The following is a 14,238-nucleotide window of genomic DNA, read 5'->3' as shown; positions in this document are numbered from 1 at the left end:
GATTGAACCATGCAGCCTTTGCGGTTTAGGTGTTTTAGGTAATCCAGTTTACTTGTCTTGTGACAAGGACGAACCAATCCTAGGGATGTTAATTTGATCTAAAAGGGGAAAACTAGTTGCATTACGTCACAATTCACGTAAGCACGTGATTCATTGCCTCTATGTATGACTAGATTCACAATCCCTAACTTTTCCTGTTAAGACCAAAGCACATGTTAAATTACGGCATAATTTCCATTGATCCTATTAGGACTTGCATTCACGAATCATGCCACTAAGCTTTTAAGATTTTACGCTTAAATGAACCATGCAGCCTTTCCCTAAATATGACTCCTGATGAATGAAATTCTTTCGTATGATGAATGTGCATTATGCAACCTTTCCTAACTACTACATAGATAAATGAGATTCATGCCAATTTAAGCTAGAGTTAACCTACTTCATGCAACCCTTAGAATCTTTTCCATGCTTTGCTATTTCCTATGGCTGATAACGACTTCCTTAATGAATCATTACAAAGAAGATTTGTCTAAAAATGTGACATGCGATTTAATCTTTCCATGCCTAATAAAAGGTGCACTTTAATAATTTCGACCTTGTAAAGATAGGCAATAGGCATTCTAGACCATCACTTTGAAATGCACAAAAGGCAACTTGCAAATAGGGTCCTAAAATGCATAGACACCTTAAGTGTTTTCGTTCATTCCATTGAAAATACCAATGACCAACTTCATATCGTGAGTTACTTCTAGTAAATTTCAAATAGCCAATTTATTTCAATCGCATTTAGCTAGGTGGATTTGACAAGCATAAGTGCATGCTAGTCCATGAAATAACTATTGAGATATTGAGCTCCACTCGTGATATGCCAGGGTGACCGTTGTGCATTTATGTCACCGACTTGTCAGTTGTAGATGCGGTTGGTACACCGCCCATGAATAATAGCTACATGATAGCTATCCTTATCTACTCTAGTTCGTGGCTCAGTTAGTATGCCACCTTAGTTAGTTGAGTTTGGTTTGAGACCCATATATAGGGTTCTTGTATTTCTTTGTATAAGAGTTCTTTTTGGCTTACACAACTAAGAAGAGTAAAACACTTTTCAGCCTCCACCTTTGTGTGTATTCCCCCATTGTGCAAGCAAGAAAACTACAAGTGAGACTCCTTCCTTCTCTCCCAAAATCTTGACATGGTATCAGAGCCTTGTTCGTGGTAAGGAGCTCAAGAAAGCAAGCCAAGCTCGCGGTGTTCTGGTAAGAGGAGCAGCGTTGCTTTCATTTTCTGTTTTGGGAGCAAATCTCTGCAGGTAGCACAGCCGGAAATTGCAAGAGTGCATTGTCTCAGGTTGAGACGCCCTTCGCGGTGAAGCAAGAGGGCAGTATATTTTGGGGCCTGTTTTGGAGGTGGAAGTTTTCTGCACGCACTCAGGAAAAGGCCTGTTTTATGCTGTGCGACCACTATTCTATAGGTCGGTGAAAAGTTACCACAGAAATTGCATCGTATGCTTGTGTGCAGAGACATTGGGAGTTACAGAATCATCCTTGGTTCCTGTTTATGCAAAATCGTCACTAGGAAGTGACTGTGTGGTCAAATACCACTTTCGCCAGTTTTGCAGATTTGCCCTTGTGAGGGTGAAGTTGTGTTTTTTGCAGTGACAGAATTTTTTGCAGTATTCTGTAATGGCGTCTAATTCTCTTTCACAGATTGTCACTGAAAAGCTTGACAAGAACAACTTCCAAGCATGGAAGTTTAGAATGACGAATTTCCTTATGGGAAAAGGATATTGGGAATTTGTTGCAGGAAATGAAGAAGAACCAGTTCTTCCTAACGTTTCCAATCAATAGCAAATGCAGGCATTTAAAGCATGGCATGAGAGAGCCAGGAAAGTTATGTACTGGCTGTCTATCAGCATTTCAGACTCTATGATTGTGCATATTCAAGATGCAAGTACGCCAAAGGAGGCATGGGATACTTTGTCAAAAAATTATAGCACAAATACGCAAGCCAGGAAAATGCAGCTCAAGCAAGAGTTTCACAATGTGCAAAGAGAAAATATGAGCATCAACGACTACCACATGAAGGTGAAGAAGATTGCAGATGCACTTGCTTCCATTGGGTCGCTAGTGGAAGATGACGATTTAGTTTCTGTGACCTTGAATGGTCTAGGAAAGGATTATGCACAGTTTCGGACATCCATTTCAGTTCGTGAAAGATTTCCTGACTTTGAGGAGTTGATTGCTCTTCTAATTTCTGAGGAGCAGAGAAATGGTGGTGCATCTTCTTCAGGAGGAACTTCAAAAGAAGCTGTCTTCTACTCAAATGCTGGAAGAGGTAGAGGCAGAGGTAGAGGAGGCCGATTTGGAGGCCGTGGCAGAAATCAGAATATGCAGTAAACTCAAGAAAACCAGTCCTATGGAGGAGGAGGACGTGGTAACTCTAGAGGCAGGGGGAGCCAAAGAGGTCGTGGTGGATGGCAAAGAGGCCAAAATGCAAACAGTAATGTTGAATGCTACTACTGTGGTAAAATGGGTCATATGGCTAAAGACTGCTATAAAAAGCAGAATGACATCATGAATGGAAAACTGCAACAAGGGAATTATGCATCTTCTAGTAGACAGGGTGATGACAGAAATGAGCACTTGTTTATGGTGCAGCACATGAACAATTCTGTGACAAGTGCAGAAGAAAGCAATGATGTATGGTATGTTGACTCAGGTGCATCAAACCACATGACAGGTCATGCAGAATGGATGGAGGATGCAAGAAAAATGGAAAAACTAGGATTTGTCGAGACTGGTGATGATACTGCACATCCTATTGTGCAGATTGGAAAAATTCCTTTGTCTATGCAGGATGGGAAAAAGAAATACCTGTCCGATGTATTTCATGTCCCGAATATCACCAAGAATCTGGTTTCTGTTGGTCAAATGGTTGAGTAGGGCTTGCAGGTCAGATTTAATCCTCATGGATGCTTTGTTGAGGATATGAAAAATAAAGGTCGCTTGATAGCAAAAGAAAAGAAGACGGATAGAATGTTAACGTTGGATGCAGACATGTCTGAATTGAGTGTAGCAATGTTTGCACATGGGACCGGTGTAGTTGCAGATATTAATATCTGGCATAAACGCATTGGTCATGTTAATGTACAGCGACTTAAATCAATGCAGGCCCAAAATATTGTTGCAGGATTGCCAAAATTCAAGGTTGCAGAAATGCATAAGGTATGTGAAGCCTGTCAATTTGGAAAACAGGCAAGGAAGCCATTTCCTAGACATGTTCAAGAGAGTGAGAAGCCATTGGAATTAATCCACTCTAATGTGTGGACTACTAAAGCTGCATCTCTTGGAGTCTGTCATTATTTTGTCACTTTTATTGATGACTATAGCAGAAAAGTTTGGGTGTATTTTATGAAAAAGAAAAGTGAAGTTTTTGGGCATTTCAAAACTCTTAAAGCTATGGCTGAAAAAGAAACAGGTCTGCAAATAAAATGCCTAAGGTCAGATGGAGGAGGAGAGTACCTCTCAAATGAGTTTGCAAGATTCCTGCAAGAGCATGGTATAAAGCAGCAATATTCATGCAGTCATACCCCACAACAAAATGGAATTGCAGAAAGGAAAAACAGGCATATTGGAGAGGTATCTCGTGCCATGCTCAATGAAAAAGACCTGCCAGATTTTTATTGGGCTGAAGCAGTTGCTACAGCAGTCTATATAATGAACAGGACTCCCACTGGAGCAATACATGGGATGACTCCAGAGGAGAGGTATACTGGTAGGAAACCAGATATTTGTCATTTGAAAATTTTTGGTTGCATTGCCTATGTACATGTGCCAGATGAGTTGAGATCCAAATTGGATCCAAAAGCTGAGAAGTGTATCTTTATTGGTTACTCTCTGCAGCAAAAAGGGTATAGATGCTATAACCCTTCTACTCGTAAGTTTACAGTGAGCAGAGATGTTGTTTTTGATGAGATGAGTAGCTGGTATAAACCAGTAAATGTGATTGATGATGTAGATGCACAAAATGGTAATGCTGCACAGAATTCACAGCAGCAGTCACAAAATATTAGTGGACTTGGAGCGTCCTCTAGCAGTGGTTCACATTCTTCGCCATGGACATGCAGATTGAGATCAGGAGAATCTTCTCAAAGTAATACAGATAGTGGTATGCAGGTATCACGAAAAGGAAAAGAGAAGGTTGATCAGCCCATGTTTGATGTGAATGCAGGTCACTCTTATGTGGATGGTGAATCCAGTGGCTCAGAACAGAGCATTGATGATGAGTTGGGTATTCCTTCTATTGTTACACCTGGAGTAAGGAAGACCAGGGATGTTTTGAGAGCACCTGGAAGTGAACCTACTTTGCACAGGTCTACGAGAGCTAGGTATCCTGTGGATAGGCTGAAATATGATGGATTTACAGCCATTCACTATGCATATATGGTCAAAGTGATACAGGAACCAGAACCCACTTCTTTTGAGGAAGCCATGGGAAAAGAAAAATGGGAGAAAGCCATGGATGAAGAAATGGATGCCTTGGAAGCTAATGCTACATGGGAATTGGTACCTTTGCCTAAAGGTAAAAATGCAATTGGTTGTAAGTGGGTTTATAAGGTGAAGCACAATGCAGATGGTTCTGTGAACAGATACAAGGCAAGATTAGTAGTCAAGGGGTATGCACAAACATATGGTATTGACTATGAAGAAACATTCAGTCCGGTTGCAAGGATGGCAACCGTAAGAGCGGTCATTGCTATGGCTGCATCAAAGGGATGGTCTTTACATCAGATGGATGTAAAGAATGCCTTCTTGCATGGTGATTTGCAAGAAGAGGTCTATATGGAGCAGCCACCAGGTTATGTGCATGCTGTTCATCCTGAGTTTGTTTGCAGGTTGAAGAAAGCCTTGTATGGCTTGAAGCAAGCACCTAGAGCATGGCCTGACAAGATAGGACAGTATCTTGTCACTATTGGCTTTCAGATTTCCAAGGCAGATTTCTCACTTTATGTGAGAAAAACAGAGAAAGGTATTATGCTACTTGTCATTTATGTTGATAATTTGATTATGACAGGTGACAGTGATGAAGATATCCTTCATGTGAAAATGCTATTGAAGCAGAAGTTTGAGACGAAGGATTTGGGAGAGCTGCGTTATTTCTTGGGCATTGAGGTGATTAGATCACCAAGTGGGATACAGCTCGTGCAGAGACAGTATGGATTGGACGTGCTATCCAAATATGGGATGACAGGCTGTAAGCCTATTTCAGTTCCTTTGGAGCAGAATGTGAAGCTGAGTGCAGATGCAGGTGAGCTTCTGGAAGACCCTACTATGTACAGACGCATAGTAGGAAGTTTGATTTATATGACTATTACCAAGCCAGATTTGAGCTATGCTGTTGGATTGGTAAGTCAGTTTATGCAGGCTCCAAGGAAACCGCATTTGGATGCGGCTAGACGCATACTCAAGTATGTGAAGTCCACATTGCAGTATGGACTATTTTATGAGACTGGGGTTCAGATATAGTTGCATGGATACACTGATGCTGATTGGGCTGGTAGCATTTCTGATAGACGATCTACCAGTGGATATGTGTTCTCTTTTGGGAGTGCTGCAGTCACTTGGAGCAGCAAGAAACAGCCTACAGTTGCCTTATCCAGCACAGAGGCTGAGTACAGGAGCGCAGCAATGGCTGCATGTGAGGTAGCTTGGTTTCATAAGCTACTTTATGATATGCATCAGTCTATAGATGGGCCAGTTGTCATTTATTGTGACAACATGAGTAGTATACACTTGGCAAATAACCCAGTCTATCATGCTAGAACAAAGCACATTGAGGTGCATTATCACTATGTGCGAGAGAGGGTTTTACTAGGTCTTATTGATCTAGTTTATGTCAGCACAGAGGATCAGGTAGCTAACATATTCACGAAGGCATTGGGCGCAGAGAAGCTGCGCAAGTTCAGAGACCTGCTTGGTGTGCAGGAATTGGGATTGAGCTCGAGGGGGAGTGTTGAGATATCGAGCTCCACTCGTGATATGCCAGGGTGACCGTTGTGCATTTATGTCACTGACTTGTCAGTTGTAGATGCGGTTGGTATACCGCCCATGAATAATAGCTACATGATAGCTATCCTTATCTACTCTAGTTCGTGGCTCAGTTAGTATGCCACCTTAGTTAGTTGAGTTTGGTTTGAGACCCATATATAGGATTCTTCTATTTCTTTGTATAAGAGTTCTTTTTGGCTTACACAACTAAGGAGAGTAAAACAGTTTTCAGCCTCCACCTTTGTGTGTATTCCCCCATTGTGCAAGCAAGAAAGCTACAAGTGAGACTCCTTCCTTCTCTCCCAAAATCTTGACAATAACCATGCATAATTGCAATACTTCCACGTGAAATCAAAAAAGAAAGAAAACTTGGACTTGTGGGCTCGGTGAAATATCCACATGAATACTAGGAGATGATTTTCCTCTACACGTGCGCCTTGTGACTTTTTAGGGGCCATCGTAGATGTGTTTTCGGCTTCTGGTTTGCCTTCGCAGTTTACAAACTTACTCACCCTGGTACACAGCCTTAAGATCTTTGCCCGTCTCCCTCGTACGTGGAGATTCCCTTTGAAGTACAGATCCTTGAAAGAAGTACCGGCTTGCAGGATTTGGCTTATGGAAGGCCTTAGGGGTTAGAGCTTGGGCCTTTTTCGAAAAAAGATGGGGTTCGCGAAAGGGCTCCTATGAAGGGGCCTTGCGGGAATGGAGGCTTTAAAATCCCAGGCTAGGGTCGGCCTTATGGGAGATTAGTGGGAAGGGGGCTTTATAAGCTTCCTCTTCTTCTCTTCAAAGACCCGGGGGGGGAGGGGGGGTGGAATGGACTTATGGGGGATCTAATGGGAAGGGGGGCTTAGGAAAGCCCCCTTAGAAGCTTCTGGTTTGCAGATCCACGTGGAAGAGGGAGGGGCCAATTGTGGAAGAGGAATGATGGCGTGAGGATGGCGGCAGTTGTCAAGCCACAGGCGGTGGCGTCGGCTATGGCTTCCTCTCTTTCTCCACGACTAGAGCATGGCAGCTCCCTGCTTCAACCTCCTTAACCTCTTACCCCCCTCCACTAAGGGGGCCCCTCCTCATGCAGTCCACATCTCACTAAGCCCATCCCCTTCCCTCAGCCACGCATCGGCTAGGGGAAAATTAGTTTAAAAAAATTGCAATTATTTGCACCTTATCCTCTTAACCTCCTCCCAAGAGGGAGTTTCCCCGCGGTTTATGCGGTTTTGAACCTCGGTCTCGGTTTGCCAATGCAAAGGCCTTGATTCCTCGCATGTGGTTTGCAGGTTAAACTACCGGTGATTCCAATATTGAAAATAACATTTGCATGAGTTTCACGTGGTGTGTGCCAAGTCGGTTCTAGTATTATTTTTTAAGTGGAAATATTACATTCTCTCCCCCTTGGAGGAATCGAGATGTCCTCATCTCAAGATGAACTGGGGATATTGTTGGTTGAGAGTGCTTTCATCCATCCAAGTGGCATTCTCCTCGGGATAATCTTTCCATTGGACGAGGCATTCTCTCAAGGTTCTGGATCTTAGTTGTCTCTCCCTAACATCTAAGATCCAGTTAGGCCGTAGCTCAAGGACTCCTTGGCTAGGCATTACAACTTGTTGGTCATCAAGTACATGGCTAGGATTAGGTACATACTTCTTCAATAGGCTGATATGGAATACATTATGAACCTTTAGGTTCTCAGGGAGTTGCAGTCTATAAGCATTGGGTCCTAGGCACTTAAGGATCTTGTATGGTCCACAATACCTTGGACTTAGCTTCTTGCAATCTCCTAAGGATAGGGAACTCTTCTTTGGCCATACCTGAATGAAGACCATGTCTCCTTCCTCGAAGGTTCTATCTTGATGCTTCAAATCCGCGTATGCCTTCTGTCTATCCTTGGTGGCTTGGATGTTCTGTCTAATTGACTTCTTTTGGTCATCCATCTCTTCCAGCGTCTGCCTCAAAGCTTCAACCCTCAAGGTTGGATCTGAGAAGTTTAGGGGACTTTGACAGTCATACCCATAAAATGCTTGGAAAGGATCATCAGAATGCTTTGTTGGTATGAAGCATTGTAGGCAAATTCAACCAAAGGCAAGTATTGAATCTACCTTTTTGGTTCACAGTAGTAGTATGCCCTTAGCATATCCTCGATGACTTGATTGATTCACTCTGTTTGACCATCACTTTGGGGAGGGTAGGCTGTACTAAAACAAAGTTGAGTCCCAATGGCTTCAAAGATAGCTCTCCAGAAGTGTGATGTGAAGAGAGAATCACGATCACTAATGATTCTTTTGGGCAGCCCATGTAGCTTGAATATCTCCTTGATAAACAACCTTGTAATGTCTGAGGCTTTATAGTTTGTCTTAATAGGAATAAGGTGTGCAACCTTAGTAAGCATATCAACCACAACCATGATGGAGTTGTATCCTCCTTGAACTTGGGGTAGCCCAACAACAAAGTTCATACTGATGAATTCCCATTTCATTTGGGGAATTCCAAGTGGTTGCAACTTTCCTGGCATTTTGACATGTTCGGCCTTAATATGTTGACAAGACAAACACTCATGACATATTTGAGGGCATCACCTTTAAGCCTCTCCCAATAGTAGCTCTTTCTAATTGCATTGAGAGTCTTGGCATAGCTAGGATGTCCTGAGAAAGGGGAATCATGAGCTTCCCACAGTATCTTCTACTTGAGTGATTGGCTTGCTGATATACATAGTCTCGTTCTATAGTAGACAAGTCCACTATTGATAGAGAACTCATGATACTTAGCCTATAGCTTTGGGTCTTGATCCTTGATAAGGATCTCCCTTAGCACCTTCTGATAGGTGGGATCATGGCATGCTTCTTCTCTGGCTAGTTCAAGTATTGGGTTGTTTGGCATGGATACCTTTGTGGCTAGAGATCTAGCTGTTGATGGATTTTGCAAGATTAGAGAATTAAGGAATGCCTTGCGAACTGAGTGCATCGGCAACTATATTCTCCTTTCCAAGTCGGTATTTGATTTCAAAATCATACTCCTCCAGCACTTCAATCCATCGATGTTGCCTCATATTGAGCTCTTTCTAGGTAAAGATCCACTTGAGACTTTTATGATCCATCACTAGAGTAAACTTGTTACCCAACAGGTAGTGTCTCCAAAGCTTCAGAGCATGGATGACAGCTAACAATTCTAGATCATGGATAGTATAATTCTTCTCATGGCTCTTCAATTTTCTTGAAGAGTATGCTACAGGATTGCCTTCTTGCATGAGCACACATCCTAAGGCAAGCGTGCTAGCATCAATTACTACTTCGAAGTCCTTACTGAGGTTTGGAAGTTTCAGGATAGGTGTTGATACCAAACATTTCTTTAATCTATCAAAGCTAGATTGTTTGGTAGTTGACCATGCAATGGATGTTTGTTTCTTCAGTAAATCTGTTAGAGGTGCTGCAATCAAAGCATAGTTTTTTATGAAGACCCTATACCATCCTGTCAATCCCAAAAAATTGTGTATTTCTTTGATAGTTGTTGGTATTGGCCATTCTAGAACATCTCTGACTTTGGCTGGATCCACTGAGATTCCTTTCATTGATACGATGAATCCCAGATATTCAATCTGACGTTTGAAGAATGCACACTTCATCTTAGCATAAAGCTTGTGTGCCCTCATTGTCTCAAGGACAATCCGAAGCTGGAGTTCATGATCTTCTTCCTGTTTAGAATAGACTAAGGTATCGTCAAAGAAGACGAGTACGAAGTCATCAAGATATGGCCTAAAGATATCCTGCATTAACCTGTTGAAGGTGGCAGGTGCATTCGTCAGCCCGAATGACATGACTAGAAACTCAAAGTGTCCATATCTTGTGTTGAAGGCCGTCTTTGGGATATCTTCTTCCTTGATCCTTATCTGATAGTAACCAGACCTGAGATCAATCTTGGAGAAAATCTTCGCACCCTAAAGATGGTCAAGAAGCTCGTCTATTCTAGGAATAGGGAACTTGTTCTTAACAGTACATTGATTCAACCCCTTGTAATCAATACACAATTGAAGCGTTCCATCTTTCTTCTTCTGGAACATCACTGGAGCCCCCCATGGTGAATTGCTAGGATGGATGCAGCCCTAATCTAACAGTTGCTTGAGTTGCTCCTTCAACTCAATTGCTTCCGGTATGGACATTCTATAAGGCCTCTTTGCAATTGGCGTAGCTCCTGGCACTAGCTTGATCTCATGATCCACTTCTATTTGAGATAGGAGTTCTGTCAGCTCTTCAGGAAATACGTCCACGTACTCCTTTAGCCATAAGGTTCTTCACTAGGCTCCTGCTTCTGATCTAGCTTATTAAGCTTAATCAAGTAGACAAGTAGCCCCTTTCTAACTCCCTTTATGATCCGAGATGCTTTAGCCAATTGAATTTTTGGCTTTCCAACCTCTCTTTGAGTGGTGACCAATTCCCCTTCAGAGTTTCAAAAGGAAACTTGGCCCTTTCCACAATGAATGTGGGCATCCTTAGGTTTAAGCCAATCCATTCCGAGTAGACACTCTTGGATACCTAGGTTCATGACCCTGAATTTGACCGAAGTCGACTTTCCTCCCATAAAGAATTCCACCTTAGCAGTTTGCCTAGTACAAGTGACCTCATGACCATTTGCTAATTCGTCAAGCAAGGTAGGTGCTTCTACTGTGGCTATTCCTAATCTTCTTGCACAAGCTGGTGAGATTAAGGAATGCGTACTGCCACAATCAATCAAGGTTTTGAAGCCTTTACCTTGATAGTCCGATGGTGTCTGAATCATCGAAAATTGGCGATTTGGGCCTTTCTTGTGAAGGGCAACATGGACTGTTGCCCTCTCAAACTCTACTTCCATGGTCGGGTCTTCTTCTTTACATATTTCCCTGTTGGCAACACAGGCGGATCTTCCTTTGCCTCAGGTGTTGGCTCCTTGGCCACGGGCAGTTCCTTGGAAAGGAGCTTGACAATGTCCTCCGCCAAGCTTGGCACATTGCCTTCTGAAATGACCGCGCTCGTTGCAGTGGAAACAACAGAGATTTCAGCCCCATTGCTTTGGGTAGGGACAAAGTTGTTGACATTATTGGTCCCTGCTTTCTTTCTTTGTCCCCGGTTTTGACCTTGAACTCTCTTCTCTTGGAGCCTATATGCTCCTCTATTCTGGTCATTATAAGACCAATTCTTGTTACTTCTTGGCCTCGCCTGCACCTCCTGAATTATGGGCGCAGCTCGAATGAGTGCATCCTATAGATCTGTTGAGTGCATAGATTCGAGGCGGCTATTCACTGGCGGGTTTAAACTGGCACAAAATTTCAACACTTGCTGTGTCATATCCATCTGTGGCGCATACTTCAGAAGTGAGACAAACTTTGAGTAGTATGCGTCAAGAGTCAGACCTAGTTATTTCAGCTCGTAGAACTCATTCATTTTCTGCGTGTGGTACGCAGGTGGTAAGTATCTTCCTTGCACAGCTTTCTTCAACTTTTCCTAGGTAACGGATCCTTTCGAGATCCCTTGATCTCTGCACCATTGCTTCCACCAAAGCCTAGCTTCACCGATGAGCTTTAGCTTGGCGAGCATAGCCTGGTTGGCGGGTGCAATACTAGCTGCTTCAAAGTAATCTTCCATGGACTCTATCCAAATCTCAGCATTAGCTTGGTCCGTCCTTCCTTTCCCGTCAAATTCTGGCGGCTTAATCTGCTTGAGAAGAAACTTCTTCTCCTGAATCACGGCCGTACTTAATGTTGGGGACGAACTAGGAACTTGTACCTGGGGTTGTGCCTGGATAGAGGATTTTTAACGTTACAACTCGCTAATCGTTATGATTATATTCCATACCCAATTCAGCTATCAACCAATAATCCTAGCCACTTAACTTTTTATCAATTCTCATAGAGAAGACAGACATTGATAAAAAGAAGTCTTATTTCATTTATATGGACATAGCTCTTTCGGAGTACAATATTTCTTGGGATAGTAAAGCAAATGGTACATTAATTTAGGGAGAATAATGTTGTGTTACATTTAGCCACGGAAACTGGATAATTGTATGCTTTCGGGTCATGGATCTTGAGGAATCGATAAGTCATCGGAAGATTAGGGTATCCTTTCCTTTGGTACCCATTCTTCTCGTAGCGTCCCAACATCTTGATCCTGTCGGCGGGGATTATGCAGGTCACTTCCTCGTATACATATGAGTTCAGCTCGACCCTCCGACCTTCGACATGTAAAGTTGTGTTTACGTGAGCCTCAACAAAAATGAATAGCTTTATGATCTTCAGGTCCTCCAACCACTTGATCCTCTTTAGATTGGTTCGAAGGTATGCAAACCGATGGGCAACTATGTAGTAGATTCCTAAGTCACCCGTCCACCTCCGTTCCACGTACAAAGGTGATGGATTATAAATATGCTCTAGGATGTTCATCATATCGATCCTTCTTTGATAATCTGAGGAATGCATCGCGGTCATAAACATGACTTGGAACACTAAGAACCTGTTCCATGCTTCATAATTCTGCAAGATAGCATTGAACCGAAACTTACCTTGCTTTACTCATTTTGGCACATCCCTAAGTGCAGAGGTAAGCTTTCTTCTTTTATGTCTTCTTCTTACATCTCCACTTGGCATGTCCTCAAGTGGAGAGGTAAGTGTCCTTCTTCTATGTCTTGTTGTTGTTGTTGTGGTTGTTCTTCTTCCATTTCTTTATTTCTTCTTCTTTATTGCTTTATGCATCCTTATATATTGATTTAGGGTTAATGATATAATCAATGTAAGCAAGTGTTGATTGTGGTTATTTTTCTTTCCAATTTTGAGTACATGTGTGTGTGTGTGTGTGTGTGTGTGTGTGTGTGTGTGTGTGTAAATAACTGGATTTCTGCTCAAGTAACAATAATTATTTCTTGATTTCAACTAATGTAATTAATGCTCTTGTTGTAAGATCAAGTTCCTAATAAAAGATTCAAGGCCAAACCAAGGATGTAAGTAATAAGAAATATGGAGAAATGATTGAAATTCCAAGAAAAACTCATGTAAGCTAGATATTATTGTGTTGCTTGCATAGAAAGGCTAAGTGTAGTATCAAGCTGGTAAAGAGTGCTTTCAAGTGAATGCAATGTAATTCCCCTCCTAGCTTGCTAATCAATTAACAAGCTCATGATAAATGCACTCAATAAGTCAAGGATTAGCTAGGATATGTTGCTAATGTTAATGAGGACATTGATAGCAAGTGTTTAGACATGATAACATGTGCAAAAAGCATCAACATGGATGGTTCTGGCCATGCGTTTTTTAGTATGGACATATGCATATTCTCTAAACATTTGATACGGATGGTTGCTATTTGAAGCAATCTAGGACTTTAGAAGACTTGAAGCTTGGAAGATACTAGCAAGTATCTTTCTATAAGTGCTCATTTAGGAAGATGTTCATTATTCTTTTTATTAGCATAAGAACATCATAGTCTTCCTAAGGTGGCAAGCACCCACCATGTGGCACCTTTCAATGCTTGCCATGTGATACCCCTGAAGAATCTTTAAGTAATATAAACTAGCGTTCCTGGCGCGCTTCGCGCGCAAGGAACGCTATCCCGCTCGCGGCAGCTTCGCTGCCGCGAAGCGGGGTGCGAGGGAAGTGAAGCTGCCGTGCTATCGCACGGCAGCTTCACATCCCTATCGCACAGTGGATAATGCTATCACAAAAACATCACATGCTTTACTCTCCTCTATATCGCACGGCAGCTTCACATCCCTATCGCACAGTGGATAATGCTATCACAAAAACATCGCATGCTTTACTCTCCTCTATATCGCACGGCAGCTTCACTTCCCTATCGCACAGTGGATAATGCTATCACAAAAACATCGCATGCTTTACTCTCCTCTACTCACAACCCCTCTATCTCTCATCCCATTTACACCTCCCCCCTCTATCCACACTCACTCAATCACTCCTAAATCAATTGCATTCAATGGAGTCGAATGCACTATGTCTGGAACATCTCTCTCTCTCTCTCTCTCTCTCTCTCTCTCTCTCTCTCTCTCTCTCTCTCTCTCTCTCTCTCTCTCTCTCTCTCTCTCTCTCTCTCTCTCTCTCTCTCTCTCTCTCTCTCTCTCTCTCTCTCTCTCTCTCTCTCTCTCTCTCTCTCTCTCTCTCTCTCTCTCTCTCTCTCTCATGTATAAAAGACCAAATATGCATTTGCATCAAGGAGTACAT

The sequence above is a fragment of the Lygodium microphyllum genome, chromosome 1 (genome assembly GCF_053477565.2).
Source record: "Lygodium microphyllum isolate KBCC chromosome 1, Lygodium_microphyllum_v1.1.10, whole genome shotgun sequence".
Taxonomy (NCBI): domain Eukaryota; kingdom Viridiplantae; phylum Streptophyta; class Polypodiopsida; order Schizaeales; family Lygodiaceae; genus Lygodium; species Lygodium microphyllum.
The sequence above is the reverse complement of the archived record's forward strand: the minus strand, read 5'-3'. Positions refer to the sequence as shown.